Source organism: Carcharodon carcharias, chromosome 6 (assembly GCF_017639515.1).
Source record: "Carcharodon carcharias isolate sCarCar2 chromosome 6, sCarCar2.pri, whole genome shotgun sequence".
Classification (NCBI taxonomy): Eukaryota; Metazoa; Chordata; class Chondrichthyes; order Lamniformes; family Lamnidae; genus Carcharodon; species Carcharodon carcharias.
Window position 1 is genome coordinate 56,921,705 of NC_054472.1, and position 13,807 is coordinate 56,935,511.

At 40.1% G+C, this 13,807-nt stretch overlaps 1 protein-coding gene across 4 annotated transcripts in view; it reads right to left on the reverse strand.

Annotated features, from left to right (window-relative positions):
* The window catches only part of reck (reversion-inducing-cysteine-rich protein with kazal motifs), a 261,283-nt gene that overhangs the window by 148,539 nt on the left and 98,937 nt on the right, over positions 1-13,807 (reverse strand). For all 4 annotated transcript variants that reach the window (XM_041190606.1, XM_041190607.1, XM_041190609.1 and 1 more), the window contains one exon: positions 11,513-11,627. The gene's annotated coding sequence lies outside the window, so the exon portion shown is untranslated. The remainder of the gene's footprint in view (positions 1-11,512; positions 11,628-13,807) is intronic.

Below are 13,807 nucleotides of genomic sequence, written 5' to 3' on the forward strand. Positions count from 1 at the left end.
TTTCAATCCAAGAAACACTTCCTCTCTAAAGCAAAATTTTAAATGGAAACTTCAACAGCAGAAAATTAATCTAGTAAAAAGAAATGCTTAGGAATTCAAACTTAGGTTTTGATCAGGTATATGGAGAACAAATTATTTCCACTGGTTTGTGAATTGGTAACTGAAGAGTATAAATTAAGATTATCACCAGAAAAGCTAGGAGATGTAGGGAGAATTATTTTTAGGAATGACTAGTCAGAACAAGTGTAAGAAACTGAATCCACAATAGTTTTTTTAAATAGGAAAAGAGATAAATATTTGAAAAATCAAGAGCAGTGGAATGGGACTAGGTGGAGAGTTCTTTCACAGAGGCATCAGGCATGTTGGGCTAAGTGGCATCCTCACCAATCATCGAGTTATCAACCATAATCAAACGTGAAGAAAAACTGAAATAATCAGCAGCAGCAGCAAGAGACAAGAGATGGGGATATGAAGAGTGGCAAAGAGAGAGAAAATAAAACAATCAAGGATTGATATCACAAGGACTGTTGAGCCTGGAGACAAAGAGTGCAGACCTGAAGGAGTTTGGGAGTGGAGCAATGGAGCAGGTGGAGACCAGAGAGAGTGAAGGCCTCAGGAAGAGGGGTTAAAAAAACCTAAGTGGTATCAGATCCAGGGAAGATGATAATTGGTGAAAACTGATGAGTTTTTTTTACAAGTGTCTTTTTGTTACTTCTGTTAAATTTAGTCTAATAAACAGAGACATGGCAGGGCACTTCAGAATCATGGAATGCATATTCTGTACCATGTCGGACCCCCAGGATTCTTCTCATGTTCTGGACAACCAACTCTGCAGGACATGCACTTTTGAACCTGGTTCTAGGGAATGAGTTGGCCCAAATGGATCAAATATCAGTGGGAAAGCCTCTCTGGGACAGTGACCATTGTATTATAATGTTTGGGTTAATCATGGAAAAGGACAGAGAACAATCCAGAACAGTGATAATTAATTGCAGGAAAGGCAGCTTCAATGGGATGAGAATGCATCTGAGTCAAGTGAGTTGGAGTCAAACGTTGGCAGAAAAGACAGTGGCGAAACAATGGGTCGCCTTCAAAGAAAAAGTATTGCAGGCAATGTCAAGGTATATTCCCTTGAAGGGGAAAGGCAGGACAAATAAATCCAGAGTGCTCTGGGTGATATGAGAGATAGAGGTGGAGATGAAAAGGAATGCGACAGATATTTGGTAGAAAATACAATGGCGAATCAGGTTGAATATAGAAAGATCAGAGGGGAAATGAAGAAACTAAAAAGAAAAGCATGGAGGGAGCATAAAAAAAGGCTGGTAACAAACATAAAAAAGAATCTCAAGGTCTTCTGTAAGCATGTAAATAATATATAAGAGTGGTGAAAGAAAGGGTAGGGCCGATTTGTGACAAAAAACAGGACATGCATGTGGAGGCTGGAGAATTAACGCAGGTGTTGAACGAATACTTCGCATCTGTCCTTACAAAGGAAGAACTTGCTACCCGGGCCGAGGTGAGAGAGGAAGTAGCTAGTACACTAGAAGAACTTACAATCAAGAGGAAGGTGGTGTTGGAAAGGCTATCTTTACTTAAAATAGATAAGGTACCATGACTGGATGAGATGCATCCAAGGGTACTTAGAGAAGTGAGAATTGAAATTGCAGAGGCACTAGTGATAATCTTCCAGTCTTCCTTAGACACAGGGTAGGTGCTAGAGGACTAAAGAACTGCGAATGTTACACCCTTGTTCAAAAAAGGGTGCAAGGATAAAGCTGATAGCTTCAGTTTGACCTCAGTGGTAGGGAAACTATAGTACAGGATAAAATCAATCATTTAGACAAGTGCAGAATAATTAAGGAAAGCCAACATAGATTCTTCAAGGGAAAATCATGTTTAACTATCTTGCAGCTTTTTGAGGAGGTAACAGAGAAGATTGATAAAGGAAACACTGCTGATGTGGTATACATGAATTTTCAAAAGGCATATGATACAGTGCCACACAACAGACTTGTGAGCAAAATTCTAGGTCATGGAATAAAAGGAAAAGTAGACACTCGGACAAGAAATTGGCTGAGTCACAGGAAACAGAGAGTAGTGATAAATGGTTGTTTTCAGATTGGAGGAAGGTTTGTAGTGAAGTTCCTCAAGGGTCAGTGTTGGGACCCTTGCTCTTCCTGATATATTTTATATATATATATATATATAAATGACCCAGACTGTGAAGTGCAGGGCATGATTTCAAAATTTGCAGATGATAGGAAGATTGGAAATGTTGTCAACTGTGATGGGGATAGTCTTGAACTTCAAAAAGACACAGACATGTTGGTGGATTGGGCAGACAAGCAGCAGATGAAGTTCAATGCAGAGAAATGTGAGGTGATTCATTTTGGCAGGAAAGATATGGTGAGACAATATAAAATAAAGGGAGAACCTATAAAGGAGGTGCAGGAACAGAGGGACCTCGGGTGTACACGTGCATACACCAGTGAAGATGGCACGACATGCTGAGAGAGCAGTTAATAAAGCATATAGTATCTTAGGCTTCGTTAATTGGGGAATTGAGTACAAGAGTAAGGAGGTCATGTTGAATTTGTATAAGACACTAGTCAGGCCTCATCTGGAGCACTGCATCCAGATCTGGACATTATACTTGAGGAAGGATGTGAAGGTATTGGAGAGAGAGTGCAGAAGAGATTCACAAGAATGATTCCTGGGATGAAGAACTGTAGCTTTGAGGATAGATTGGAGAGGTTGGGGCTCTTTTCCTTGGAGAAAAGGCTGAGAGGAGACTTGATAGAGGTATTCGAAATCCTGAGGGGTATGGACAGGATAAAGAGTGAGAAACTGTTCCCACTCAAGAGAACATCAAGAACTAGCAGGCACAGATTCAAAATAATTGGAAAAAGAAGTAAATTTGATGTGATGAGAAACATTTTCACACAGAGGGCGGTTGGAGTCTGGAACAAAGTTCCTGCAAGGGTGGGGTGGCCTGTTTGATCGAGGCGTTCAAAAGGGAATTGGATTGCTACCTAAAAAGAGAGAATGTGTGAGGTTACAGGGATAAGGCAGGGGAGTGGGACCAGGTCGAAAGCTCTTCCAGAGAGCCAGTGCAGACCCAATGGGCTGAATGGCCTCCTGCACTGTAAAGATACTGTGCTGTCTTCAGCTGGAGGAGCTTGAGCTCTGGAGCTTGAACAGCAGCTAGGATAACTGTGGTGCATCTAAAAAACTGGGCTGAGTAGATAGCATGTTTCTGGATGAGGTCACCCCACAGCTTAAAGGTGTGCAGTCAGAAAATTAAAAACTAAGGGATCCAAGAGAAAGTGCAAAGTTGGATCCAAAATTGGTTCAGTGGCAGGAAGCGAAGCATTTGTGACTGGTGGGTTGTTTTGAGTGAACTGCTGCAGGGATCAGTACTGGATCCCTTGATTTTTGAGATATATATCAATCATTTCAACATAAATAATTTAGAAGTTTGCAAATGAAAGTAAAATTGGTTGCATGGTTGACAGTGAGGAAGAAAGCTGCAGACTTCACAAAGATATCAATGGACTGGTGAGGTGGGCAGAAAAGTGGCAAGTAGAACTGAATTCATAGAAGTGTTGGGTAATCTTTTGCGAGGGCAAATAAGACAAGGGAATACACAAATGGTAGGATATGAACATACAAGAGCAGGAGTAGGCCATTCGGTCCCTCAAGCCTGCTCCACCATTCAATAAGTACTTGGCTGATCTGATAGTAACCTGAAATCTGCATTCTACCTACCCCTGATAACCTATCACCCCCTTGCTTACCAAGGACCTATCCACCTCTGCCTTAAAAATATTCAAAGGCTCTGCTTCCACATCTTTTCAGGAAGAGAGTTCCAAAGGCTTACAACCCTGAGAGAGAAAAATTTACTTCATCTCCATTTTAAATGGGCAACTCATTTTTAAACAGTGAACCTTCGTTCTAGATTCCCCATAAGAGGAAACACTGTCTCCACATCGACCCTGTCAAGGCCCCTCAGGATCTTATATGTTTCAATCAAGTCACTTCTTACACTTCTAAAGTCCAACAGATACAAGCCTAGCCTGTCCAACCTTTTCTCATAAGACAACACACCCATTCCAGGTATTAGTCTGGTAAACCTTCTCTGGACTGCTTCCAATGCCTTTACCTCCTTCCTTAAACAAGGCAACCAAAACTGTACACAGTATTCCAGTCTCACTAGTGTGCTGTATAACTGAAGCATAACACCCCCCACTTTTGTATTAAATTCCTCTCACAATAAATGAAAACATTCTATTAGCTTTCTAATTACTTGCTGTACCTGCATACGAGCCTTCTACAATTCATGCACTAAGACATCTAGATCCCTCTGCATCTGAGCTCTGCAATCTCTCACCATTTAGAAAATATGCTTCTCTTTTATTCTTCCTGCCAAAATGGACAATTTCACATTTTCCAATATTATACTCCGTCTGCCAGATCTTTGCCCACTCACATAACCTATTTATATCTTTTTGTAGCCTTCTTATGTCCTCTTCACAACTTATTTTACTACCTATCTTTGTGACATCAGCAAATTTGTGACATTGGCAACCATCGCATCCATCCCTTTATTCAAGTCATTTATATAAATTGTAAACCGTTGAGGTCCCAGCACTAATCCCTGTGGCACACCACTCATTACATCTAGCAACCTGAAAAAGACCCATCTATGCCTACTCTTTGCTTCCTGTTAACCAGCCAATCTTCTATCGATATCAATATATCATAAGCCTATCCCTATGCCATAAGCTTTTATTTTACGCAATAACCTTTGATGTGAGACTTTATCAAATGTCTTCTGGAAATCGAAGTACAGTACATCCATCAGTTCCCCTTTATCCACATCACATGTTACTTCCTCAAAGAAATCCAATAAGTTAGCTAAACATGATTTCCCTTTCACAAAACCATGTTGACTCTGCCCGATTACCTTTAAGTTATCCATGTGCCCAGCTATAACTTCTTTAATAATAGTTTCTAACATTTTCCTTTTGACAGATATAAAGATAACTGGCCTGTAGTTTCCCACTTTGTCTCCCTCCTTTTTGAATAGTGGAGTTACATTTGCTATTTCCCAATCTAAAGGGACCTTGCCCGAATCTAAGGAGCTTTGGGAAATTAAAACTAATGCATCAACTATCTCACTAGCCACTTCTTTTAAGACCCCAAGATGAAGGCCATCAGGATACGGGCACTTGTCAGCTCACAGCCCCAACAATTTATCAGTATGACTTCTCTAGTGATTGTAATTTTCCCCGAGTTCCTCCCTCTCTTCCATTTTCTGAGTTATAGCTGCTTCTGGGATATTACTTGTACACTCTATAGTGAAGATTGATGCAAACTATCCGTTCGATTCATCTGCCCATCTCCTTGTTTTCCATTATCCACTCTCCAGACTCACTTTCTATCAGACCAAAGGTCGCTTTGTTACCTTGTCTCTTTTTTAAAATATTTACAGAAACTCTTAATATCCGTTTTTATATTTCTGGCTAGCTTTCTCTCGTACTCTAATTTCCCCCCCTTATTAATCTTTTAGTCATCCTTTGCTGTTCCTAACATTCTGTCCAATCTTCAGACCTGTCTTTGCACAATTATATGCTTTTTCTTTTAAGTTTGATACTATCTTTAACCTTTCTAGTTAGCCTAGCATGTCTGTCCCTTGGGCTTTTTCTTACTCGTTGGAATATATCTATTCCGAAATATTCCCTAAATGTTTGCCATTGCATCTTTATCGATCTATCCCTTAACCTAATTTGCCATTTCAATGTAGCCAGCTCTGCTTTCATGCTCTCATAATTGACCTTATTTAAGTTTAAAACCAAGGTCTTGGACCCATTCCTCTCTCCCTCAAACTGGATTTAAAATTCAATCATATTACAATCGCTGCTACCTAGGGACGCCTTCACTACAAGATCATTAATTAATCCCATCTCGTTGCACATGCCCTCTGGTTGGCTCCAGAACATGCTATTCTAAGCAACTATCCCGAAAACATTCTATGAACTCCTCATCTAGGCTATTTTTGCCCATTTGACTTTTCCAGTCTAAACGTAATTAAAATCACCCATGATTATTGCCTTGCCTTTCTGACAAGCTCCCATTATTTCTTCCTTTATGCTCCATCCTACCATGTGGTTACTATTAGGGGGCCTGTACATGACTCCCACAAGCGACTTCTTGCCTTTACCATTTCTCATCTCTATCCAGACTGTTTCCACATCCTGATTTCCTGAACTTAGGTCATCCTTCTCTATTGTGCCAATACCATCATTAACAAACAAAGCCACCCCTCCACCTTTTCCTTGCTTCCTGTCCTTCCTGAATGTTCTGAACCCTTCAATATTCAGGTCCCAATCCATGTCCTCCTGCAGCCAGGTCTCTTTAATGGCTATCAAATCGTACTTATTTATTTCTATGAGCACTGTCAGTTCATCTGTTTTGCTTCGAATACCTTGTGCATTCAGGTACAGAGCCTTTAGTTTATTCCTTTTATTTTTTTTATATCCTCTCATCTCATCTGTTGATTTACTGTTAGATTTGTACTCTCTATTCCTTCCTGTCACAGTCTGTTTTTCATTTCCCATAATAATACCTTTCTCTTTTGTCTTGTCTTTGACTTGCCACATCTTCCCAAATTTGATCCCTTGTCCCCACTACTTAGCTTAAACCTCTCTCTACTTCCCTAGTTATAGGGCTCGGAAGAACACCGGTTGAAGCACTGTTCAGGTGTAGACCATCCCAACAGTACAGAACCCACTTTCCCCAGTACTGGTGCCAGTGCCCCACGAACCGGAGCCCATTTCTCCCACACAAGTCTTTGAGCCACGCATTCATCTCCCTAATCTGATTTGTCCTATGCCAATTTGCAGTTCAGGTACTAATCCAGATATTATGACCTTTGAGGTTCTGCTTCTTAATTTGGCGCCAAACTCCTCATACTGACTATGCAGAACCTCCTTCTTTGTCCTGCCTATGTCGCTGGTACATACATGAACCACGAAGACTGGGTCTTCCATCTCCCACTGCAAGTTCCTTTCCAGCCCTCAGATGTCCAAAACCCTGTCACCAGGCAGACAACACAGCCATCTGGACTCACGCTCTTTTCTGCAGAGAGTGATGTCAATCCCTCTGACTGTACTATCCCCTACTACCACTACATTCCTTGTTACTACCTCCGCTTGAATGGCTTCCTGTACCACAGTGCCATGGCCAGTTAGCTCATCCACCCTGCAGCCCCCATCCTCCTCTAAACAAGCTGAAAAAATCTTGAATCTTTTGGACAATGTGAAAGACCAAGGCTCCTGCACTCCTGCCCTCTGGGTCCCCTTATTTGCCTCACTTGCAGTCACACCCTCCTGTCCCTGGCCACTAACCAAATCAGAAGACCCTATCCTAAGGGGTGACTGCCTCCTGAAATAAAGTGCCCAGGTAACTTTACCCTTCCCTGATGTGCTGCAGTGTCTGCAGCTAAGCCTCCAGCTCAAGAACTCTGAGTTGAAGTTCTTGCAGCCACAAACACAATGCAGATGTGTTTGCCCTGGATCACACCAGTAGTCAGATGCTCCCACATCTTGCAACTGCAGCACATCACCTGCCCTGCCATCTCCAATGTGCGTTAATTAATTAATAATTGCTCATTAATAATTAATAAAGCCTGCACCTCCCAATAGGTTTTGGCACTGCCAGTAAACTTTACAATACTGATAAAACTTACAGTTTCTAATAATACCCGTTACTGGTTTACCAGCTCCTTCTGCTGCACCAAAGCGGAAATCAAATACTGGAGGCTGAAAAAGAGTAGAAGATAAAAAAATCTCCTCCCTGTCCTTCACCAAACTCCCCACTCAGCATTCCGTTTCTCTTGCAGTAAACCTTACCTAGAGCACCGCTTCTCCCCTTTGCACCGAATTCCCACTTTGAACAAAATTCCCAATGACACTTGATCTTTGTCTCACACAAGTGAAATCTCTCTCACTGATCGTGCACTTTAAAAAGTCCCTTTCTTACATAGAGCTGTGATGAGTCACTCTCCAGCTTAGCTTCTTGCTACAGTTATCAAAACCTATTCAGGCAAAGGCTTTCAGGCGATTGACAGATAACTGCCACTATTAGGCAACTGCTTGTTTAACTCGGCTATTTAACTTACTTAAAGGCTGTTGGTTCTAGGTTGTTAGTTCCAAGTCAGAATCTGACTCTTACTCTGAAATTGAACTTGAAGATGATTTACCAGCTGAATTCCCACTTTGAACCAAATTGCCATTTATACTCACTCGTTCTCTGTCTCACTCAGGTGTAGTCTCCCTCACTGATAGTACATCCTTACTGGGAAATGTAGAGAAACAGAGGAACCTTGGAGTGCACTTCCACAGATTATTAAAGGTAGCAGGGCAGGTAGAGAAGGTGGTCAAAAAGGCATATGGAAAATTTTACTAGCTGAGGCCTACAGTGAAAGAGCAGGGAGGTAATGCTAGAACTGTATAAAACACTAGTTAGGCTGCTGTTCAAGTACTGTGTACAGTACTGGTCACCACATTACAGGAAGAATGTAATCACACAGGGAGGGTACAGGGGATATTTACAAGGATCTTGCCAGGAATGGAGAATTTTAGACATCAATAAAGATTGGATGGGTTGGAGCTATTTTCCTTGGAATAGAGAAGGCTGAGGGGATTTTAATTGACAATGTATCAAATTATGGGGGGGGTGCTTAGCGAGAGTGGATAGAAAGAACCTCTGTCTTTTAGCAGGGATGTAGTCGGCTGGGGGGGGGTGGGGGGACAGATTTAAATAATTGGTTGAAGGATTAGAGAGGAACTGAGAAGCAACTTTTTCAGCCACAGTGTGGTAGGGATCTGGAACTCATTGCCTGAAAGGGTGGTAGGAGCAGAAATCCTCGTTGCATTTAAAAAAGTTAAGTGCTGTAACCTATCAGGATGCGGACCTAGAGCTAGAAAATGGAATCAGACTGCATAACTCTTTTTTGGCTAGTAGGGATATAAAAAGTAAAATCGACTCCTGGGCCAGACATCTGTCCATGTTTCTTCCTATATTGCTATTGTGCAACAAAAGTCTGGTGTCCAGTGCAACCCAGCCTCCCTCCGATACTGCTCCACCATTGGTGACAGAGATTTCAACAGTCTCAGTCCTATTCTCTGCAGTTCCCTCATTGAAGCCCTCTTGCTTCAACTCTCCTTGTCTGTAAAAGACTATCTTTTAAGTTAGCTCCTAGCTTTTTTCGACCACTGCTTGGAATCTAATTCTCTTCTTCAGACATTTTCTAAATCAGATAAAATGAAGTATTAGTAATTGCTGAGCCTCACATCACAAGTACACTCCTGGTTTTGAATACAAAGATCAGAAAATAACTAGTATTTTTGCATGATTTTTCTTTGCAGGTAAACACTATAAATGACACAACACTGTAGGAGAAACAGCTGAAAGTGGGATTTCCAACAATTCTATCAAACTCTGGGGAAACTTTAAAAGAATCAACAAAGAAATCTGTGGGCAGTTCACGAAAAAGTCTGAGGGCAAAAGACCATTTGGAACTATAGTTAGTAGAGCTCAACCACAGCTTGTGGCCACAGCTGCCAAGGCCACTCACCTAGAGATAACATAGATTATGCTGCCTACACAAGATAAGCAAGACTGGGACCAACTCAAAAGAATCTACCCCCATGTCTGTTATTATTTAAACTGGGTAAGTAAAAGGAGGTACCAGCAGCTGCCACTCTGTTTTCTTTGTCTAATAAAGAAAATTGGCTTAGAAAGCTTTGCCATGTCTGTTTAAGGGAATCAATACGTAAAGATGAGTCATTGCAATAAAATGCATCACTCAAACTGGTCACTTATCTGATGAGGTGAAACGAAGAGATCTTACATTCTGGAATTACATGTATTAATGATTGTATATCTGACACCAAAACCAAGACAGTTACAGATGGGGAGCATGAGAACATGCCACAAGTTTCAGGAGTTCAGAGTTACTTAGATATATCTAGAGAAGGGTTCAGAAGGAATAGCTCATCATACAACACTTCTAAGCTGCGAAAGCATTAAGAGCAAGACCTTAACTTTTGGAAGTTGAGCCAAAAAAATAGGAAAATATTTATATGTATCACTTGCATGCAAGAGTTCAACTTCCCAGAGCATATGGAAACATCAGTTAGAACTAGCTCCAGTCCAGATATAACAATAGATGTATAAGAGAGGAAGGATGCGAGGCAAACCTCACAGGAGGGAACCAGTAAGTAGTATGTCTACAGAACGAAATTTATCACAGTGACATCCCATTGGCGAACATGAGTGAACAAAAACCTATAATTTGAAGTTATCTTCTGTCATTTTTGTTAATTACTATTTGGAACTCATCTCACCTCTTTGCCATATCGAGTTAAGGTGATTGATACTAAAAGGTGAATTCTTAATATAAGGCATCACTCAAATGGGCTAATTAGTTGACTAGGTGGAAAAGGAGGTTTTATCTTGTGGACCTAAATGCCTAAAGTATTGTCCTTTTGACATCAAAATTTAAGCAGGCAGAGAACGAGAGCACAAGATTTGGCATGCAAGAAGCTACAGTTATGAGGGAGGACAGACTGACTGAAAAGAACAGGATTGTGTGAGGTCAAGCAAATTATACTGTTAAAACTATGAGCTAATTAGCAATGCACCAAAGTAGACTTTAAACACGGCAGATTTGTTAGGTAAAGCTATTAACTTGTCAGCTATGCAACAAGTCCGATTGTAAATTAACCCTGCCAACTTTTATATCATTCTTGGACATTGAGCATAACTCCAATCTGTACTAAGTGGAGCTCAGCTGATGCTATTAAAACACACTTTAACTTCCATTATTCCCGCTGGGCGAGTAATTCTGTATAGTTAGTAAAATACGCTCAAGTACCTCGAGTACACTTTTAATAATCCTAAAATGATGTTAATTGTGTTATCAGAAGTGTGTTAATCACAAAATGTTTGCTCATGATTTTGTTGCTTTGTTTTTGAGGCTAAGTGAGTTCTACAATTCTACTCTATAACATATTTATTCATGCAGTCATACACTGTATCTTCTGAACGACGATTGGTTAAAATAAGTTAATATAATTTGGATTAGTTAAAACAGTTAAACTTCAAAGCTAAATTTTAGGCACTTAATAAGCCCAACAAGAACAATAAATTTCCAGCTTGCTCTTTAATGGTGAGGGTGAAAAGGTTAAAGACTGCTCGATGATTTCTGATTAATTTTCCTTATAATTTTACCATTATTATTCTAACATCACTCAAGTGAGATTTAAACTAACTATTTTTGTTCATTTTGCAACTGAGAAAGGAACAAGTGTGTAACTTTGGTTCAATGAAACAGCATACGTAATAAAAATCTTAAACCATCAGGAAGCAAAGATCCGTGCCTATTGTGTTTCAATCATAAGTTGGTTGAAATGAATTAAAAATTGTTAAGTAAGCTGTTACCAACCTGATTTGGCTCAATTGCTCTAATCTACAGCCGATGCGCACAAATGTCTTCTACATTCACTAATGAAAAAATTACAAGGCAGCTTGTCTCTGTGGATCCCATTTACCTTCTTGATCTGTAATGCAGAAATAAAACTTGTAAAATATATTTCTTCTTCCATCATATTTGCTCACTTCAACTCACCACCTTTCATTTGTATCCTTTTTTACATTTGTTGTTTTGTTCAGTTTTAAAATTCTCTTCTCTCATTATGTGCTCTGAAATACCCTGTACCATCCTCCAAAATGGAAATCAGGTTCCTACATTACTATCAATATAACACTGCAACCACTCGCATGAGGGGCTCAAAGCTGGTCGGGATGACTTACTAGTATCCATTTTCTCTTTCTGTGAATGTACTTTCTCAATAACCTTTCCTGGAACAGATACCTCATGAGCAGTGAAACTGCAACCAAGAACGGGCACAGAACAGTGGTATACATATTTTCTTTATCCATTTCAATTACTTGTACTCTTTTCATTTCTGCAGTAAAGGGAGTTTCCTACAAGTTGTTTGCCAATCAAATTTAAAGCAAGTTACCAACTGGATGACACTGGACCAACTTGCCTGTCAAGGCATTACACCAAGTTTTTTGACAGTTCATATGAAAATATTTTTACATTATCATAAGGATTCACAATATATTCCCTTGTTATAAGAGCATGTGTCAAAATCTGGAACATTTGGAAAAATATGAATTGTCTTCTGCTAGCTTTTACCCAAAGAGAGTTAGATTTATATTACAGCAAGGCCATTTAGGAGTGAAATCAGGAAGCACTTTTTCCTCCACACAAAGGGCAGAGGAAATCTGGAAAACTCTCCCCCACAAGGCAGTAGAAATGCTGGGTAATTGAAATTTTCCAGACTGAGATAGACAGATTTCTATTTAGAGGTCAAGGGATATGGAACAAAGGCAGGTAAATGGAGTTGAGGTAAAGAACAGCCATTAGAATAAAATACAGGTTTGAGGGATTGCAGGGCCTGGCGCTGTCCCTATGCCCTAAAAAATAAACATAATTAAGAATCAATTCACAAGTGATACATTTGAGCAGCCATTTTGTCTATGTGAACTCCCTCAAAGTAATATTAAAACCACATGTTTTAACTTGGTCAAAGGTTTTCCTAACTGTAGGCGTCCAGCTATAGCATACTCTAGCAGCAGGATCCAATTTTGTTCCAGCAATATTTTTCTTTGGATAAAAAGGGTTTGGAACACATTGCCTAATAGGATGATGAAAACAGATTCAAGAGCAGCTTTCGAGGGGGAACTGGATAAATATATGAAGGCTAAAATATTGCAGTGATATGGGGGAAAGAGCAGAGGAGTGGGGCTAACTGGATTGCTCTTCAGAAGAGCTAGCATTGACTCAATGGCCTCCTGTGTTGTATTATTCTATGATTTGATGGTAAATTAAAAAAAAAATTAGGGCCAGACTGGACAGCTGAGTAGGTCTTTTCCTGTGCATCACTTTTGCGTGTACCAAAGCACTACACTAAAATAAGATGCACAAGCCAGTCCATGGACATAGCCAGTTTGATCTGCAGCAATAGAATTCCTGAAGTCAGTAGAAGGTTGAGTACTTTCCAGTTAAAAGAAACATTAGAAACAAATTTTTAGTGAGAGCCCAGGATTAGGTTATCAAATAAGGAATGGCCAATCACACATGATGATTGGACTCATTCACTCCTAACACACCTGGCTAAGATCAAGACGATTATCATCATTGTTTCCATATGAAGCACTTTAAATCATGAGAATGAAATTGTTTGAATGCAATTAATCTCGAAGCAATGCTTCAAAACAAGTGATGCACATCTGGGAAAATGGACCATTAAATTGCCATTTCCAGTTAGGTTTAGGTTTATCAATTTACAGAGGCATGTCCACAGGTGTGGGAAACAGACAGTGATCACAGCTTGAAAATCTAATACGGCTAACAACAACACTACCAACTTCAAACCAGGATATATCCATTTTAACTCCAGGACCAAATGCAGAAGCCTAATCGTTACCCTTTTCAAATTGAAGTAGGGAAATCTCTTGGTGTCCTCGACAACATTCCTCCCTCAGTCATTATGACCGTATTAAAAAAAGGTTAACTCATTACTTGTTTCACTGCAAATGTGGAATCGTCCTGCTTTGCAAGCTCAGCATATATTAACCTACATAGCAACTGCACCTTTAAAAATGTTTCATGCAAACTGCTGAAGGTTTCCCTCAGTGGTGTGATAAGGAACTATACAAATGCAAATCT